Source organism: Haliaeetus leucocephalus, unplaced genomic scaffold (assembly GCF_000737465.1).
Source record: "Haliaeetus leucocephalus isolate CR32 unplaced genomic scaffold, Haliaeetus_leucocephalus-4.0 Scaffold68, whole genome shotgun sequence".
Classification (NCBI taxonomy): Eukaryota; Metazoa; Chordata; class Aves; order Accipitriformes; family Accipitridae; genus Haliaeetus; species Haliaeetus leucocephalus.
Window position 1 is genome coordinate 2,906,640 of NW_010972504.1, and position 7,376 is coordinate 2,914,015.

A 7,376-nucleotide genomic window follows, 5' to 3' on the forward strand; every position below is an offset into this window, starting at 1 on the left:
GGGAACATCCTCTTCTCCAAGGCACTGCTGCTGTGTCAGAGCAAAAGAGAAGCCACATGGTCACCAAGGGAATCGGGTTCCTCATGTCTTTAAGAGCTGACTGTGGTCAAGAGATGCAAGGAGCTTTTTCTGAGCTAGTTACCAGAGATGAGCCCAGGGCACACTGCATCGCAAGTACCAATACAGGCTGCGCCTTACCGCATCCTTGGAAACTCCAGGAATGCCTGGAACAGGGAAAAGCAGGGTAGAAATAAAAGGAAAGCAAGAAAGAGTAAACAGTGATGGTAAAGATTGAATACCACACTCTTCCCTGTACAAGGAGGCACCGCTCCCCTGGCAGTTTGGTCTCTGCTTTGCCCTTGCACGAAAGACTTTCTGAGCCAGCAGCAAAATTCTGAGTGGGGCCAGTACTGGCCGGGGGGATCCCCAAGAGCCACGGTCAGGGGAGATGCTTCAAGCTCACAGCTTGCTCACAAGCTCTTGAATGACTCATCCTGTACGGGCATTAGAATCGCCTTAGCCAGGGATCTGATTAAAGCAATAAAACCCTTAAATGAAGAAAACCCTCAAGGGGCACATGGCGAAGCATGCTGAGTCTGAGCAGCCACGCGAGCAGGCTGAAGGAGTTCGCTCTGGGCGTCTCGGAGCCACACGCCGCTTTGCCTTTCCTATTTCGGCTCTTGCCAGGCCTGTCTGTAGCTCAGCAGCGCAGCTGGGACCGGGCTGCGAGAGCCGTCTATGGATGGTTTGGACTTCAGCACCGGCCCCGCTGCACTCAGGTGTTATTCCTCCTGCCGAGCACGGACCAAGCAAACAGCCCAGGCTCCCTGTCCCCTGGACCTGCGGACATCAGTGTCTCACCCCCAACCAGCCACAGCTCTGCCCCTTCCAGTCCCAGGCCTGAGGAGGTTCGGGTCTGTCCCTCGCCCCTTCCCAATCTGATGATGCTCCTCCACCAGCCTTTATCGCCTCAACCCTGTCTGGCGGGGGATTTTCCATTAAATGCACTGGCCTCCTTTAATGCTACTCTCACCCACCCACCCAAGGGGGATCTTAAGGGAAAGATCATCCCTTGGTACCAAAGAGGCATCAAAAGCTACCCAGAGCAGTTCTTTCCTGCACTGACATCCCGCAACTTCTCCCGCAACCCTGGAGCAGGTCGGGCCCCCCCTTACTCCTGGCTCTCCCCACTCCTTCCCAGCCCCCCCACCCGGGGGCTTATCAGCACAAACCAACGGTGATCACATTCCAGACTGATGCGATCAGACACAGCATCCGGGAGCTAATGCATCGCGTCGCCAAGGCAACGGGAACCCTTGGGTTGACACGCCTGCATCTGAAAGCTTAAAAGATTATCCGTCAGCAATATAAACACTCTGTTTGGGTGCCTGCCACGCTCTGCTGTGAGGCACGGCACCCTGCTGTGGGTGCAATCCCCTGAAAATCCCTGGGATTCACCTGAATCCTGGGGACTCACCCCCCTCAACCATCCCCACTCGTCTCCCACCTTTAATGCTGCAAAACCCTAAAGCCGAAGGCTCGCCAGCGATGCTTGTGCACCTGGAATCAGGGCTGGGGTATTTGGCTGGGGGTGGGAAGGGAGACTGGAGGCTGCTTTGAGTTGCAAAGCGAGGCAGGAGGATGCTAGACACATCCACTTCAGGCTTCAGACATTTAAATGTTTTCTCAGCACTACAGAAACATGCTTTGACAACAAAGATGTTGGCGCTAGTGAACGCTGTGTTAACAAAGTCTCCATGCTGGTGCTTTCCTCGTGGCCAAGAATAAAGTCTCCAAGCAGTGCTGTTCCTTCTGAAGGGAAGGCAAAGCTTGACACTTACCTTGGAGACCATTTTCCCAGCCCATGGCTCTGATCTGGCTCCCTACCTTGCAAGCTAAGCAAGTTTTAATCCAGACACTGCTGGCGTGTGGAAATGCCGCTACTGTTGCAGGCACCCAAGGAACTAAACAGACTTGAAGTGTTTTGCTCCAGCTGTGCATGCTGCTGAAGTGGCACTAGTAAAAGCTACAGAGGGTCCTGTGCTAGGCACCATTTTACTCCCATGCAGCAAACAGGAGCTGAGGGGAAATCCGGGATGCTCCCAGCAAGTACATCAGAGGCTCAAATAAAAGACAATCATTCCACATTAATGTTCAGATAAGCAAGTTTCCACACATCTCTGGTGAAGGTTACACTAACGAACTGCACTGGCAGCATCCCGAGTGATCCTTGCACGTGGCCGTAACACAGCAAGTGCAAGGACACACTTGCAGCAGCAAGTGCTGCAATTACCTGACTTCAAATCCACCCGAAGATACCAGGCTGCTTTCACTAGAAACTGGCAGGGAAGAGAGACAGAATTGCATGAGATTGCCCCTCACCAGCCCCCCAAGATGCTTAAATCACAGCTTGGAGAGGAAGGCTCTGTGTTTCAAGAGAGATTTAGCAATGCTGTGCACCCCTAACAGTGGATGAAAGGCTATCCAGCTCCTGGGTAACACACTTGCAGGACCAAGGAGGGCAGATCCCAACCCTGAGCACCATCCCCTTTCCTGCCCTTTTGGAAAGGGCACCCCACCTGGGACTGGGAGGGACTGGGCTGGAGGGCTGGGGGCTGCTGCAGAGCCGCTCAAGCCCCCCCGCGCCTGCCGTGCCCAAAGGACAGCAGTCACCCCGCTGCGCTGGGGACAAAGTCCCACCCTGGCAGGGAGTGAGTGGCATGGGATGCTCAAGACAGCAAGCCACACCGCAGGACCAGAAGGTCACGGGAAGGTGCTCAGCATGAGCTGCTGAGCAATTCCTGCTCTGACAATCCCCCACCGAGCCCATCCATAATGTCCCGAAGGGTCCCTGACTCCAGGACCGGGAAAGATACAGGGAACATAAAAGATCCATCTTCAGGTGAATGAGGAGGACGATGAGGGGAAGGAGTCTTTCCATCTCCCTCCCTGTCCACTCACCCTCCTCAAAAAGGTGCAAATGGTTTAGAAGGCAAACAGCTTTGCACTGACAAAAATCTGTGCTCCACAAATTCCAGTCCGAATCCTTCCCCCCCTTGCCACCTACCAGAGTGCCAGCAGCTACAGGCTGCTAAATATAAACGTCCTCGCAAAGGAAGCGGGGTGGGGGTAAAAATAGCACCGACATGGCTAGCTACCTCTCCTGCTATGCACAAGCCTGCCCTGTACTCATTATCTTTATGGCTCTGTGCAATTGTGGCTGTTTTTTCCAGCTAGACCTGGACCTACTTGGCATCTGGTGAGGGAGTTCACATTAAAGCGTTTGTCAGCTGGAATTTATGGGACTGTTCTTGTCCTCAGCCCTCCGCTCCTCCCAGAGAGGAATTTGTCCTGCCCCGAGTGGCCATTTGGATCCAGGTGCCCTAAAGCTGGGATTTGCTCCCCTCCTGCAAGCAGAGCATCCCGCGACCTGCATGCTAGAAGGCTGAAGCACATCGCATGGGGCAGGGAGTGGGGGGTCCCCGGAGGGCAGCCTCCCAGGGTGCGAGGGGCTTCGTCCACCCTCCGGCTGCATTTCTTTTAAGAGAAGGTATCCCCTTTTACAGCTGAACGGAGCAGCCCAGCCCTCTCCCACGGCATGGATTTCAAAGGAAGAATTGCTAGCGACTGCCTCTTGTTTTCCACCACGTTTCACAGTACTGGAGTAAAGGAAGCGGAGGCATTTATTGACTTTCTGAGAGAAAGTGACACTTGCTAAGCAAAGCAATGACATCACTTGTTTTACAGCCTCAAGGATCTCGAAGGGAATTACAGCAACCCCCAAACTGCAGTCACCTCTGGGATGGAAGACGCCGGCTGACTAACAACATGCAGAAACGTAACGTTGCATGGTAGGACACGACGGGTAGAAGCAGCAGTCTAAAATGGCAATAAGGAATTTAGGCATCAACAGGCAAAAATGAAATCACTCAAGTTGGAATTTGGCCAAGGAACAGGGATTAAAGCCAGCAGTGTGAATGATCTGCATTTACTGTAATGTAGTCAGAGAGTAAATACTTGGCTAAAACACTTCAAAGAGCCCAAAGCTGAATCCTGTCAGGAAAGCTCATCACATGATCAAGACAAGATGTTAATGATTCTTTAAACACTGCATTCAAAGTCGTATTTGCTGCATTAGCAATAACTGCGCTCACTATTTTTCAGCGAACTATTCCCATAGGCATTGGGGCTGTGACTATCCACATGAATCTCTCTTGCATTTGTACAGCAAAACCCGCTGGCTCTCTGCTGTGGAATTCAAGGGGCAGGTATTTTAGGCACAGACAAGCCATCATCAGTGTATGAAACTGTCCCCTTTCTCCTTCAGCTTATTGCAGGGGCTTGGAAGCAAGGCTTTCAACCAACAACCACTTTATTGCTTTTCACAAATGATAAGTGGCTCCATTTTTTTCTACCATTTTAACAGACTCCTGCCCCCATTTCCCAGCTGAAAGGGTGGAAGGCTTGGAGGGAATAGTATGGGGGTTTTAAGCCTTTTTTTTTTTTTTTTTTATCCCTAGAGAGATTAACAGTTGTGTTTACAAGGCAAAATGAACAGTCCTACTCAGCAGTTACGGCTCATGCTTCTAGCTATTAGGTAGCATTGATTCACTCCTGCAAGTATCAGAGAAATGGTGAATTCTGCTCGTAGAGCCTTATTTGCTCTGCAAACACAGCTATCATGCAATGCTGAATGTGGCTACAGGGCTAAACAAACAGAGAATCGAGGCACCGGTTGAATACGTGCCCCTCCTCACATTGCAAGGCATGGAGACAAAAGTCAGACCCAACAAAAGCTCAGCAGCGTAGCCCATGTGCCCAGCAGCCCTCTCCGCGGGCCAGCAGCCGGTCTCTCTTCTGGCCAGCTGATGGGCTCCTTCCCAAGCTCCAGCACACAGAAGGGGCAGAGAAAAGTAGCATGAGCTGGCAAGACCGCTGTGCGCAGGTGATGGGAGAGATTTCGGCCTCTCCGTGGTGCACATTCCTGTGCAAACAGGAGCTCAGCACAAGCCGAATTCCTCCTCCACTCCCAAATTTCCTTGGCAGGGCCAGAGTCGGGTGCTCGGGAGGTGTACGGAGGGGGACAGGGAGAGATTTGGGGCTGTGCTGGGGAGTCAGAGGGAAATCACAGCATGCTGGGGATGACTCGAACATACAGCAGGGGCGATGCTGAATTTTCTGCAGCAGCTGGGAATCCTACTGCGGCAAGGTCAGAGGGGCAGGGAAGGATATTAGCCCCTGACCACCAAATGAACGTCTCCCCAGCTGCTCAGCTGTCGGCATGAAATCCTCCCCGGGGTAACAAGCTCCCAGCCGCTCCCTCCCCATGGCAGATGCTGCAAAGCACAGTCCGAGTGCCTGGGTAGATTAGTCCGATGGACAGAGGTTGCTCTGAGCTGCAGCGAGGACCGGCATGGCCCTGCAGAGCCGGGGCCAGATACTGCTCAGCCTTGGCGCTGGGCAGCGGACCGTGCCCATCAGACAGAGCAGTTTGCACGATTACTGTCCCCAAAAGGTGAGTGATGAGGAGAGAAAGCAAGGCGAGCTCTCCTCCCTCCACATTTGCCTCCCGCCGCTCAGCTCTGCTATTCAGGGGGCCTGACATTTCCCTCCTACACAGGGAGCAAAGCCAGGAGGTCAAAATCCCGCAGGGAAGGGAGTGCGATCAGTTCCTATTAATCTACAGGAGCCCTGTAGCAAACAGCAAGACCATCATCCCAGGGCAGCGACTGCGCTGGGCATGATTGAAAAGGGAACTTGGGGTCCCCGGGGAGTCAGTCCATCCGCACGTTGCAATTTTTTTTCCTCCTGTACTACTGGCTTCCATGATTACAACAAATGCAGTGCATCAGGAATGTGATTACGGCAGCCAGGAGATCGCTGCCCTTCCTTCTCACGTCTGCAGTTTGGAGGAGGCTTGGGAGGAAAAATGATCCTGTAGCAAATGCGCGAGACTGGCTTCCATGCCGGCTCTGACCCTCTTGGCATGCCTCGGTTTCCCCAGCTATAAATCAAGAATGACAACGCATCCTTCCTCCCTTCCAGTTTATTTGCATTTTCCTCAGTTGTGAGACCCTTGCAGGAAGAAGCCTGGTTTGTGTGGTGTACAGAGCCCAGCACAGCAGGGTTTCTATCCCTCATTTGCAGCCTTGCAATTATGGCCGTGGTAAGCTGTTGTTGAGACAACAACGCAGGCAGAGCACAAGCCCCATGGAGCACGTACAGATCTCAGAGACTCAAACAGACACGAAGATACCCTGGGAAGGGTGAATGCTATGGAAAACTTCCTCCAAGCCCAGCCTCTGGAGACTTTATAACCTGTACTTGATGCACGGGTGAGAGTGGGAAGGAAAGCCGTTTTGCTAGACGCACATTTCCACTCTCATTTATCCGAGTCCTGACAATGAGCCCAGTAACAAGAGCACACAAAGGAGGTTTGTTCTGCCTTTGTATATTTTGCCTTTCTCTGTGTCCACAGCCCTGTGCGGTGCAGTCAGCAGTTCTCACTTGGCTCTTCCATTCCCGGCTCTTTGTGAGATCAGGGCAGCTCCGAGGAAGGCATTAAAATGACGGTCATTATTCCAGCAGCCTCAAAACACTAGGCACTTATTCCTCAGCCGATGCTAACCTGAGAAAAGTGTCCAGTGTTCGGCTGGAAGAACAATAGGCTCCTAACAGTTTGTCCACCACAGACATCCCAGTCACGGGTGGGAGCTCAGTGCTCACATTGTCTGCTCTGCTGAGCCACCCTGAAGGTGGTCGTGTCAGTGTTTCTATGGTACGTTCATCGTCTTCAGGGGATGAGCGGTCCAGACTCGCAGCCGCTGTAGATCAGCAGATCCCCTGCTCCAACCCATCCATCGCTGCTGGTTTGCACTAGAATGGCAGGCAGCGGGAAATGAGTCTCAGCAAAAGTGCATGACTTTTCCCCCTGGAGCCCAACACAACTGCGTTCGGCTCCGAGACAGACGCTCCCTTTGATACTCGGTTTTGCTATGGCAGCTATCTAAGTTATTGAGACTTAATTTACGGTCGCTCAGGAGTTCAGGGCGTGTGTCCCACTGGCAGCGTTCACCGTGATGGCAGCACTGCCTTGCTCATACGGCAGGGCTAGACCGTGATGCAGGAGACCCGGGCTGTAACGCGACGCTTGGGAGCGAAGAGCTGTGCTGGGATTTACAGCTCAGGTATGCTCCCGCAGGTGCTGCTGATCAGCTGCATGATATTTAGCTGTTCTTTCCCCTTTTCCATGACTCACCTTCTCCTTTCATCCTGTTATTACACAACGGGCACGTCCTTCGCAACGAGCATCGCACTATGTGTATACCAAGCTCCTGGCACAGTGAGTAGCTACTGCAATATCAACACAAGTAATT